Source organism: Pristiophorus japonicus, chromosome 7 (assembly GCF_044704955.1).
Source record: "Pristiophorus japonicus isolate sPriJap1 chromosome 7, sPriJap1.hap1, whole genome shotgun sequence".
Classification (NCBI taxonomy): domain Eukaryota; kingdom Metazoa; phylum Chordata; class Chondrichthyes; family Pristiophoridae; genus Pristiophorus; species Pristiophorus japonicus.
This window is the reverse complement of record NC_091983.1, coordinates 220,110,867-220,123,384: the sequence shown is the minus strand read 5'-3', so window position 1 is coordinate 220,123,384 and position 12,518 is coordinate 220,110,867. Positions and strand designations below refer to the sequence as shown.

The 12,518-nt window shown below is 46.3% G+C and overlaps 1 protein-coding gene across 1 annotated transcript in view; it reads right to left on the bottom strand.

Moving 5' to 3' along the window:
- LOC139267464 (inactive tyrosine-protein kinase 7-like) overlaps positions 1–12,518 on the bottom strand; it is a 408,288-nt gene that overhangs the window by 308,762 nt on the left and 87,008 nt on the right. The gene's annotated exons all lie outside the window — the stretch shown is intronic.

Sequence of the window (12,518 nt, the reverse complement as noted above, 5' to 3'; positions counted from 1 at the left end):
CACACCAACTATATAAGAGCAAAGCGACCCATTTTCACATTGTGACGGTAGAGTGGAACGATTGAATATCTGTTCAACAGCAACCTGCATTCATAGTGCCTTTAACACAGCAAAACCTCCCAAGGCACTTCACAAGTGCATTATCGATTAAAATTTGACACAGCCACAGAAGCACACATCAGGACTAATGACCGAAAGCTTGGTCAAAGAGGTAGGTTTTAAGGAGCGTCCTAAAGGAGGAGGAGAGAGGGGTAGAGAGGAAGAGCGATTTAGGGAGGGAATTCACAGGGCTTAGGCAACTGAAGTCACAGCACCAATGGTGGAGCGATTAAAAATGGGGATGCGCAACAGGCCAGAATTGGCGGAGTGCAGAGATCGCAAAGGCTTGTAGAGCTGGAGGAAATGAGAGATAGGGAGGGGCAAGGCCATGGAGGGATTTGAAAACAAGGATGAAATTGAGGCAGCGCCATACCAGGAGCCAATATAGGTCAGCAAGCACTGGGGTGATGGGTGAATGGGACTTAGTGAGAGTTTGGATACAGGCAGCAGAATTTGGGTTAATCTAAAGTTTATGTTGGGTGGCAGATGGGAGGCTGGCCCAGGAGAGCATTTAGCATTGGAATTGTCAAGCCAGAGATGAGGGTTTTAGAAGACAAGTTTGGCAAAGTACGGTAAAGTATTAGTTAAGTAGATTAGACAATGTTCCTGGAGATTGCCAGTCAGCACAACCAGAGACTAGGTTAACTGGGTTGGATGAAGTAGGATCTTTTCCATAAAGGTAGCAAGTAAATGAGAAGTTTTCTAGCTTTCCATCTTCCACCCTACATAAACTTGAGCTCATCCAAAATTCTGCTCTTATTACAAGGCTCTCAGCAACTAGATTATGAATTGAGCTGCATTTATCTTGCTTTTAAGTCACCAGTTCTCTTCGCACAGTTCACATGCAGAAGGCAAAATAGAATCTTACAGCACAGGAGGAAGCCATTTGGTCTGTTGTGCCTATGCCGGCTCTTTGAAAGAGCTGTCCAATTTAGTTCCACACCCCAGTTTTTTTCCCCATAACCCTGCAAATTAGTCCTTTTCAAGTACATGCCAATTAATTGCTTTTTGAAAGTTCCTATGGAATCTGCTTCCACTACTCTTTCAGGCAGTACGCTCCAGATCTCAACAACCCCTCAGATTTATTTTTCCTCATTCCCCTCAATTACTATTGCTAGTTATTTTAAATCTATGATCTCTAGTTTCCTTGCCAGAGAAAACAGTTTCTCCCTACTTGTTCTATTAAACCCCTCAATTTTGAATACCTCTATTAGATCTCCCTTTAACCTTCTCTGCTACAAGAAGAATATTCCTAGCTTCTTCAATCTTCACATAACTGACGTCCTCATTCCTGATAAATCTCTCCAATGTCTCGTCATCCTTTCTAAAGTGTTGTACCTATAATTGTAGACAGTACTCCAGCTGAGGCCTAACTAATGATTTATAAAGGTTTTAACATGACTTCCTTATTTTTGTATTCACTGTCCCTATTTACAAAGCCAAATATCCTGTATGCTTTCTTAACCACCTTATCAATTTGCCCTGCCACATTCAGAGATTTGTGGTTATGGACCCACAAGTCCTGCTGCTCTTGCACCCCCTCAAAAATAGTACAACTGAGATGATACTGCCCATCAATGTTGTTGCTCCCAAAGTGGAACATTTCACACACATCTGCATTAAATTGAATCTGCCATGTATCTGCCTATTTCACTACTCTGACAATGTCCTCCTAAAGTCTGCTACTAGCCTCCTCACTATTTACTATCTTGCCAAGTTTTGTATCATCTACAAACCTATACCCAACTCCAGGTCCTTTATATACACGAAGAAATACCGAAGAAAGTCCAAATACCAACCCCTTGGGATCCCACTGCATACTTCTCAGTTAGAAAAATATCCACTCATCACTCTGACTGCCTCCTATTGTTTAGCTAATTGAGTGGGCAAAAATTTGGCAGATAGAGTATAATGTTGGAAAGTGTGAGGTCATGCACTTTGGCAGAGAAAAAAAATCGAAGAACAAATTATTATTTAAATGGAGAAAGATTGCAAAGAGCCACAGTACAGCAGGACGTGGGGGTACTTGTGCATGAAACACAAAAGAATAGTATGCAGGTACAGCAAGTGATCAGCAAGGCCAATGGAATCTTGGCCTTTATTGCAAAGGGGATGGAGTATAAAAGCAGGGAAGTCTTGCTACAGCTATACAAGGTATTGCGGAGGCCACACCTGGAATACTGCATGCAGTTTTGGTTTCCATATTTACAAAAGGATATACTTGCTTTGGAGGCAGTTCAGAGAAGGTTCACTAGGTTGATTCCAGGGATGAGTGGGTTGACTTATGAAGAAAGGATGAGTAGGTTGGGCCTCTACTCATTGGAATTCAGAAGAATGACAGGTGATCTTATCGTAACTTATAAGATTATGAGGGGGTTTGACAAGGTGGATGCAGAGAGGATGTTTTCACTGATGGGGGAGACAAGAACTAGAGGGCATGATCTTAGAATAAGGGGCCGCCCATTTAAAACAGATGAGAAATTTTTTTCTCTGAGGGTTGTAAATCTGGAATTCGCTGCCTCAGAGAGCTATGGAAACTGGGACATTGAATAAATTTGAGAGAAATAGACAGTTTCTTAACCGATAAAGGATTAAGGGATTGTAGAGAGCGGGCAGGGAAGTGGACCCGAGTCCAAGATCGGATTAGCTATGATCTTATTAAATGGCGGAGCAGGCTCGAGGGGCCATATGGACTACTCCTGCTCCTATTTCTTATGTTCTGATGTTCTAAGTGGAAACATTCTCTCTGTATCCAACCTATCAAAACCTTTTATCATTTTAAAGACCTCTATTAGGTCACCCCTCAGCCTTCATTTTTGAGAAAAGATAATATGGCAACCATAACTGTACGCAGTATTCCAAGTGTGGTCTAACCAAAGTTCAATACAGGTTTAGCATAACCTCCCCACTTTTCAATTCTATATCTCTAGAAATAAACCCTAATGCTGGTGTGCTAACCTGTGTCACAACTTTCAGTGATGTGTATTTGTACTCAGATTCCTTAGTTCCTCTACCCCATCTAGACATACACCCTCCAAGTAATAAGTGACCTTCCCTATTCTTCCTACCAAAATATAATACTTCACATTTTTAGGCTAAATATAGAAAGTTCAGAGGAGAAGCTGAAAAGAAAATAAGAGGAGCAGAGATGGTATGAGAATAGAATTGCAGCCAACATAAAGATAATCCAAAAGTCCTCTGTAGGCATATTGGGCCCAAGTTTCCACATGATTTGCACCTGATTTTTTAGGAGCAACTGGTGGAGAACGGACTATCTTAGAAATCACAATTCTCCACATTTTTTTTTCTGCAGTTCTAGTCAGTTAGAACAGTTCCACTTTGGAACAGAATTTTTTCTTCAAAAGGGGGCGTGTCCGGCCACTGACGCCTGCTTTCAAAGTTTCCACAGTGAAAACGTACTCCAAACTAACTTAGAATGGAGCAAGTGAAGATTTTTGTAGAACTGAAAAAACCTGTTCTACACATTAAAAAATCAGGCGCAGGTTACAAATTAGGCGTAGGGAACGAGGGGGGGGGGAAGGGAAGTAATTAAATTCTACAATAAATCTTTAGTTATACTTATACAAATAAATCCAACCTGAATAAAAATTTATAAGCAAAGAAAAGATGAAATAAACCATGTTCCTACCTGTGTGAAAGTTCTTCAGGCAGGCCTTTAGGAAGCGGTTTGCCGTCGGGACCAAAGGCTGAACGGGCCGGGCCCGAGATTTCGGGCAGGGCCGTTCCCAGCACCAGAGGCAGGTGGTGTTGGGTCAGGTCGGGGAGAGAGGTTCGGTTCGGGTTGGCGGGGGGGGGGGGGGGAAAAGAGAGAGGGAGGCAGGGAGGGAGGGAGGGAGGTCAGGTCAGATCCAGTCCGGGGGCGGGAGTCGAGTCGGGTCGGGGGGGGGGGGGGTGGGCAGGAGCAGCAGCGACAGGCGGGTCGGGTCAGAGGGGGGGGGGGGGCAGGAGCAGGAGCGGCAGACGGGTCGGGTCTGGGGAGGGGGGGGTGGGGCGGGGGGGGAAGCAGGAGCGGGAGTCGGGAGGAAGCAGGAGCTGGCCGTGGGAGGAGCCTTATTCACGCAGCGCCAGTGAGGCCATTTGGCCAGGGCTAGGGGCCCTCCCACACAGGTTCGGGCGCCTGGAGCTACTGCACTTGCGTGCCCACTGTACCGCATGTGCAGAGGTCTCGGCACTGTTTTCAGCGCAGGGACTTGGCTCCACCCCCCTACAGCTCCTGCTACGCCGCGCCGAGGGCCAGAGGACCTGCAGGGAGATGGAGAATACGGAGGGTTTTTTTAGGCGCACTTTGTGGCGCGAAAAACAGGCGTCCAGGTCGGGACTGCGCCGTTCTGCGCGCGGCTCGAAACTTGGGCCCATAAATAGTAAATGGGTAGTAATTGTACATTCCTGTCTGGCGTAAAAATAAAAAAAGGGAAGGTGGCTCAACCGTGGCTATCTAGGGAAATCAGGGATAGTATTAAAGCCAAGGAAGTGGCATACAAATTGGCCAGAAATAGCAGCGAACCTGGGGACTGGGAGAAATTTAGAACTCAGCAGAGGAGGACAAAGTGTTTGATTAGGGCAGGGAAAATGGAGTACGAGAAGAAGCTTGCAGGGAACATTAAGGTGGATTGCAAAAGTTTCTATAGGTATGTAAAGAGAAAAAGGTTAGTAAAGACAAACGTAGGTCCCCTGCAGTGAGAATCAGAGGAAGTCATAACGGGGAACAAAGAAATGGCAGACCAATTGAACAAGTACTTTGGTTCGGTATTCACTAAGGAGGATACAAACAACCTTCCGGATATAAAAGGGGTCAGAGGGTCTAGTAAGGAGGGGGAACTGAGGGAAATCTTTATTAGTCGGGAAATTGTGTTGGGGAAATTGATGGGATTGAAGGCCGATAAATCCCCAGGGCCTGATGGACTGCATCCCAGAGTACTTAAGGAGGTGGCCTTGGAAATAGCGGATGCATTGACAGTCATTTTCCAACATTCCATTGACTCTGGATCAGTTCCTATGGAGTGGAGGGTAGCCAATGTAACCCCACTTTTTAAAAAAGGAGGGAGAGAGAAAACAGGGAATTATAGACCGGTCAGCCTGACCTCAGTAGTGGGTAAAATGATGGAATCAATTATTAAGGATGTCATAGCAGTGCATCTGGAAAATGGTGACATGATAGGTCCAAGTCAGCATGGATTTGTGAAAGGGAAATCATGCTTGACAAATCTTCTGGAATTTTTTGAGGATGTTTCCAGTAAAGTGGACAAAGGAGAACCAGTTGATGTGGTATATTTGGACTTTCAGAAGGCTTTCGACAAGGTCCCACACAAGAGATTAATGTGCAAAGTTAAAGCTCATGGGATTGGGGGTAGTGTGCTGACGTGGATTAAGAACTGGTTGTCAGACAGGAAGCAAAGAGTAGGAGTAAACGGGTACTTTTCAGAATGGTAGGCAGTGACTAGTGGGGTGCCGCAAGGTTCTGTGCTGGTGCCCCAGCTGTTTACATTGTACATTAATGATTTAGACGAGGGGATTAAATGCAGTATCTCCAAATTTGCGGATGACACTAAGTTGGGTGGCAGTGTGAGCTGCGAGGAGGATGCTATGAGGCTGCAGAGTGACTTGGATAGGTTAGGTGAGTGGGCAAATGCATGGCAGATGAAGTATAATGTGGATAAATGTGAGGTTATCCACTTTGGTGGTAAAAACAGAGAGACAGACTATTATCTGAATGGTGACAGATTAGGAAAAGGGAAGGTGCAACGAGACCTGGGTGTCATGGTACATCAGTCATTGAAGGTTAGCATGCAGGTACAGCAGGCGGTTAAGAAAGCAAATGGCATGTTGGCCTTCATAGCGAGGGGATTTGAATACAGGGGTAGGGAGGTGTTGCTACAGTTGTACAGGGCCTTGGTGAGGCCACACCTGGAGTATTGTGTACAGTTTTGGTCTCCTAACTTGAGGAAGGACATTCTTGCTATTGAGGGAGTGCAGCGAAGATTCACCAGACTGATTCCCGGGATGGCGGGACTGACCTATCAAGAAAGACTGGATCAACTGGGCTTGTATTCACTGGAGTTCAGAAGAATGAGAGGGGACCTCATAGAAACGTTTAAAATTCTGACGGGTTTAGGCAGGTTAGATGCAGGAAGAATGTTCCCAATGTTGGGAAAGTCCAGAACCAGGGGTCACAGTCTGAGGATAAGGGGTAAGCCATTTAGGACCGAGATGAGGAGAAACTTCTTCACCCAGAGAGTGGTGAACCTGTGGAATTCTCTACCACAGAAAGTAGTTGAGGCCAATTCACTAAATATATTCAAAAGGGAGTTAGATGAAGTCCTTACTACTCGGGGGATCAAGGGTTATGGCGAGAAAGCAGGAAGGGGGTACTGAAGTTTCATGTTCAGCCATGAACTCATTGAATGGCGGTGCAGGCTAGAAAGGCTGAATGGCCTGCTCCTGCACCTATTTTCTATGTTTCTAAGAGGGATGAGACCGATTTGGAACCAAAAAGGAGACCTATGCATGGAGGCAGAGGGCATGGCTGAGATACTAAATCAGTACTTTGCATCTGTCAGTTTACCAAGATGCTGCCATAGACATAGTAAAGGAGGTTGTTGAGGGAATACTGGATGGGATTTTTAAAAAAGTACTAGAAAGAATGGCTGTACTTAAAGTAGATAAGTTAACAGGACTGGATGGGATGCATCCTAGAACACAGATTGAAGTGAAGGAAGAAATCACTGAGCTACTGGTTATAATCTTCAAATCCTACTTAGAAATGGGGATGGTGCCAGAGGATTGGAGAATTGTAAATGTTACACCCTGGTTCAAAAAAGGGTATAAAGATAAACCCAGCAACTATAGGACAGTCATTTAACCTCGGTAGTGGGGAAGCTTTTAGAAACAGAGACAAAGTTCAGAGTCACTTGGACAAGTATGGATTAATCAAGGTAAGCCAGCACTGAGTCATTAAAGGCAAATTGTGTTTAACCAACTGAATAAAGTTTTTTGATGAGGTAACAGAGAGGGTTGATGAGGGCAATGCGGTTGACGTGGTGTACATGGATTTCCAAAAAGGTGTTCAAAGTGCCACATAATAATAGGCTTGCCAGCAAAGTTGAAGCCCAAGGAAGGAGAGACAGTGGCAGCATGGATATAAAATTGGCAAAGTGACAGGAATCAGACAATAGTGGTGAACCGCTGTTTTTCGGACAGGAGGAAGGTGTACAGTGGTCTTCCACCAGGATCAGTGCGATTATCACTGCTTTTCTTGATGTATATTAATGACTTGGACAAGGATGGACAGGGCACAATTTCAAAATTTGCAGATGACAAAACTTGGGAAGTATCATGAACTGTGAGATGGATAGTGAGACTTCAAGACAGGCAGACAGGCTGGTGGAATAGGTGGACATGTGGCAGATGAAATTTAATGCAGGAAACTGTGAAGTGATACATTTTGGTAGAAATAATGAGGAGAGGAAATATAAACTAAAGGGTACAATCCTAAAGGGGGTGTATTAACAGAGACCTCGGGGTGTAGGTGCACGAATCATTGAAGGTGACAGGGTAGGTTGAGAAAGCGGATAAAAAAGCTTGAGATCCTGGGCTTCAAGAGAGAGTACAAAAGCGTGGAAATTATGATGAACCTGTATAAAACACTGGTTCGGCCTCAACTTGACTACCTTGTCCAATTCTAGGCACTGCATTTTAGGAAGGATGTGAAGGCCTTAGAAACTGATAATAGACTGAAGCTGGGGTTGTTCTCCATATAGCAGAGAAGATAGAGGGGAGATATGATCGAGGTGTTCAAAATCATGAGGGGTCTGGACAGAGCAGAGAGAGAAACTGTTCCCATTGGCAGAAGGGTCGAGAACCAGAGGACAGAGTTACAGTGATGGGCAAAAGAACCAAAGGCAACATGAGGAAAATCTTTTTTTACACGGCGAGCGGTTAGGACCTGGAATGCACTTCCTGAAAGGGTGGTGGAGGCAGAATCAATCATGGCTTTCAAAAAGGTGTTGGATAAGTACCGTAAAGAAAAAAGTTGGCAGGGCTACGAGGAAAGGGCAGGGAAGTGTGACTAGCTGAGATGCTCTTGCAGAGAGCTGGCACAGGCTCGACAGACCAAATGCTGTAACTATTCTATGATTCTATGAATGCAGACTGACAGATTAGGAAAAGGGAAGGTGCAACGAGACCTGGGTGTCATGGTACATCAGTCATTGAAGGTTGGCATGCAGGTACAGCAGGCGGTTAAGAAAGCAAATGGCATGTTGGCCTTCATAGCGAGGGGATTTGAATACAGGGGCAGGGAGGTGTTGCTACAGTTGTACAGGGCCTTGGTGAGGCCACACCTGGAGTATTGTGTACAGTTTTGGTCTCCTAACTTGAGGAAGGACATTCTTGCTATAGAGGGAGTGCAGCGAAGGTTCACCAGACTGATTCCCGGGATGGCGGGACTGACCTATCAAGAAAGATTGGATCAACTGGGCTTGTATTCACTGGAGTTCAGAAGAATGAGAGGGGATCTCATAGAAACGTTTAAAATTCTGACGGGTTTAGACAGGTTAGATGCAGAAAGAATGTTCCCAATGTTGGGGAAGTCCAGAACCAGGGGTCACAGTCTGAGGATAAGGGGTAAGCCATTTAGGACCGAGATGAGGAGAAACTTCTTCACCCAGAGAGTGGTGAACCTGTGGAATTCTCTACCACAGAAAGTAGTTGAGGCCAATTCACTAAATATATTCAAAAGGGAGTTAGATGAAGTCCTTACTACTCGGGGGATCAAGGGTTATGGCGAGAAAGCAGGAAGGGGGTACTGAAGTTTCATGTTCAGCCATGAACTCATTGAATGGCGGTGCAGGCTAGAAGGGCTGAATGGCCTACTCCTGCACCTATTTTCTATGTTTCTATGTTTCTATGATAAATATTACAGCTGTTCCAGCTATTTGTCAACAATTCTTACTTATTAAAAATGTTCAGTTTTCATTTCCCAGACCATCTTGAAACTTTCGTGGGATAAAATGCACCACAAAAGAAAGGGAACATTGTCCTTGAATTATTTCATCCAGATGAATTCCTTTTGAAGTTGTATGCTTATGCTAATCACTTGCAAACAAGGCCATTGCTATCCATGACCTTATCGTGGATGACTGCATCAATATCATGGCACTAATGGAAATTTGGCTGAGGGATAATGACATTACCTTTAATCATAAGCTCCCCTCCCGGCTATATCTTGCACCACTTGCCCCGCCCAAACCGCCGTGGTGCAGTATAGCTCTCATCATAGAATCATAGCAATTTACAGCATGGAAGGAGGCCATTTCGGCCCATCGTGTCCGCGCCGGCCGACCAAGATCTATCGAGCCTAATCCCACTTTCCAACTCTTGGTCCGTAGCCCTGTAGGTTACGGCACTTTAAGTGCACATCCAAGTATCTTTTCAATGTGGTGAGGGTTCTTGCCTCTACCACACTTTCAGGCAGAGAGTTTCAGACCCTCACCACTCTCTGGGTGAAGAAATTTCCTCTCAAATCCCCTCTATACCACCTGCCAATTACTTTAAATCTATGCCCCCTGGTTGTTGACCCCTTTGCCAAGGGAAACCAGTCCTTCCTATCCACTATCCAAGCCCCTCAATTTTATACACCTCAATCAGGTCTCCCCTTAGCCTCCTCTGTTCCAAAGAAAAACAGACTCAGCATCTCCAATCTTACCTCAGTCAAAATTCTCCAGTCCAGGCAACATTCTTGTCAATCTCCTCTGCACCCTTTCCAGTGCAACCACATCTTTCCTGTAATGTGGTGACCAGAACTGCACACAGTACTCCAGTTGCGGCCTAACCAGTGTTTTATACAATTCAAGCATAACCTCCTTACTCTTGTATTCCATGCCTCAACTAATAAAGGCACGTTCAGTTGGACCCCTTTGGTCTGGCACCCTCGGGACATGACTGGTGCCGGAACAGAGAATTTTCCGAACCACGGAGGTCACTGCAGCCACCATATCTGACATCTAAAATGTAAGTCAGTAGTCTACAGCCCAGTCAGTGTTCACCGCTAATGACCGAGGGCAGATACAGCCCGTTGTTGGGTCGGGCCCTCTGGCCGAAGGGACCCGGAGTGCGTCGTTGGGTCGGGCCAGCTGGCCGAAGGGACCCGTCTTTTCCCTGTGGAGTCTCAGTGCGGATTTCGTCCCCTACGGGGCACAACGGACATGATCTTTGCAGCACGACAGCTGCAGGAAAAATGCAGAGAGCAGCGCCAGCCCTTATACATGGCCTTCGACCCGGTCAACCGCGAGGGTCTATGGAGCGTCCTCCTCCGTTTCGGATGCCCCCAAAAGTTTGTCAACATCCTGCCTGCTCCACAACGACATGCAAGCCATGATCCTGACCAACAGATCCACCACAGACCCAATCCACGTCCGGACCGGGGTCAAGCAGGGCTGGGTCATTGCGCCAACCCTCTTCTCGATCTTCCTCTCTGCAATGCTCCACCTCACACTCAACAAACTCCCCTGGAATGGAACTAACATATAGAACGAGTGGGAACCTGTTAAACCTTCGTCGCCTCCAGGCCAGATCCAAGACCGTCCCATCCTCCGTCCGTCCAGCTACAGTACGCAGACGATGCTTGTGTCTGTGCAGAGGCTGAATTCCTCATCGGTGAAGATATTGATGAGGTGTACGAAAGCATGGGCCTTACGCTAAACAATCATAAGACAAAGGTCCTCCACCAACCTGACCACTTTCCATACCTTGGGAGCCTATTATCAGTAAGGGCAGACATAGACGATGAGGTTCAACACCGCCTCCGGTGCACCTGCGCAGCCTTCGGCCGCCGAGGAAGAGTGTCCGAAAATCAGGCCCTCAAATCTGGCACCAAGCTTCTGGTCTGCAGGGCTGTAGATATACCCGCCTCCTGCATGGCTCAGCGACATGGACCATATACAGTAGACACCTCAAATCACTGGAGAAATACCACCAACGATGTCTCCGCAAGATCCTGCAAATTCCCTGGGAGGACAGACGCACCAACGTGTGTTGTCGATCAGGCCAACATCCCCAGCATCAAAGCACTGACCACACTCGACCAGCTCCATTGGGCGGGTCACACTATTCACATGTCTGACACAAGACTCCCAAAGCAAGCGCTCTACTCTGAACTCCTATACGGCAAACGAGCCCCAGGTGGGCAGAGGAAACGTTTCAAGGACACCTGCAAAGCCTCTGAGATAAAGTGCAACATCCCCACCGACACCTGGGAGTCCCTGGCCAAAGACCGCCCTAAATGGAGGAAGAGCATCCAGGAGGGCGCTGAGCAGAGTCTCGTCGCCTAGAGCATGTAGAAAACAAGCACAGACAGCGGAATGAGCGTGCAGCAAAACAGACCCACCCACCCTTTCGTTCAACGGCTGTCTGTCCCACCTATGACAGAAACTGTAATTCCCATAGTGGACTGTTCAGTCATCTAAGAACTCAATTCGAGTGGAAGCAAGTCTTCCTCGATTTCAAGCGACTGCCGATGATGACTGTTCCCCTCCCCTCCAAATCTGTTGACATCACCCACTCAAAAAAAAACAATCCTTGACCCCATTTCGCTTGCTAGCTATCATCCCATCTCCAACCTCCCATTCATGTCCAAAGTACTTGAACGTGTTGTCACCTCCCAAATCCATGATCATCTTTCCCTGAATTGAATGTTTGAATCCCTTCAATCTGATTTTCGTCCCTACCACAGTACAGAAATGGCTCTGTCACAAATAACATCCTTTGTGACTGTGACAAAGGTCAACATAGAAACATAGAAAATAGGTGCAGGAGTAGGCCATTCGGCCCTTCTAGCCTGCACCGCCATTCAATGAGTTCATGGCTGAACATGCAACTTCAGTACCCCCTTCCTGCTTTCTCGCCATACCCCTTGATCCCCCTAGTCGTAAGGACTTCATCTAACTCCCTTTTGAATACATTTAGTGAATTGGCCTCAACTACTTTCTGTGGTAGAGAATTCCACAGGTTCACCACTCTCTGGGTGAAGAAGTTTCTCCTCATCTCGGTCCTAAATGGCTTACCCCTTATCCTTAGACTGTGACCTCTGGTTCTGGACTTCCCCAACATTGGGAACATTCTTCCTGCTCTAACCTGTCTAAACCCATCAGAATTTTAAACGTTTCTATGAGGTCCCCTCTCATTCTTCTGAACTCCAGTGAATACAAGCCCAGTTGATCCAGTCTTTCTTGATAGGTCAGTCCCACCATCCCGGAATCAGTCTGCTGAACCTTGGCTGCACTCCCTCAATAGCAAGAATGTCCTTCCTCAAGTTAGGAGACTAAAACTGTACACAATACTCCAGGTGTGGCCTCACCAAGGCCCTGTACAACTGTAGCAACACCTCCCTGCCCCTGTACTCA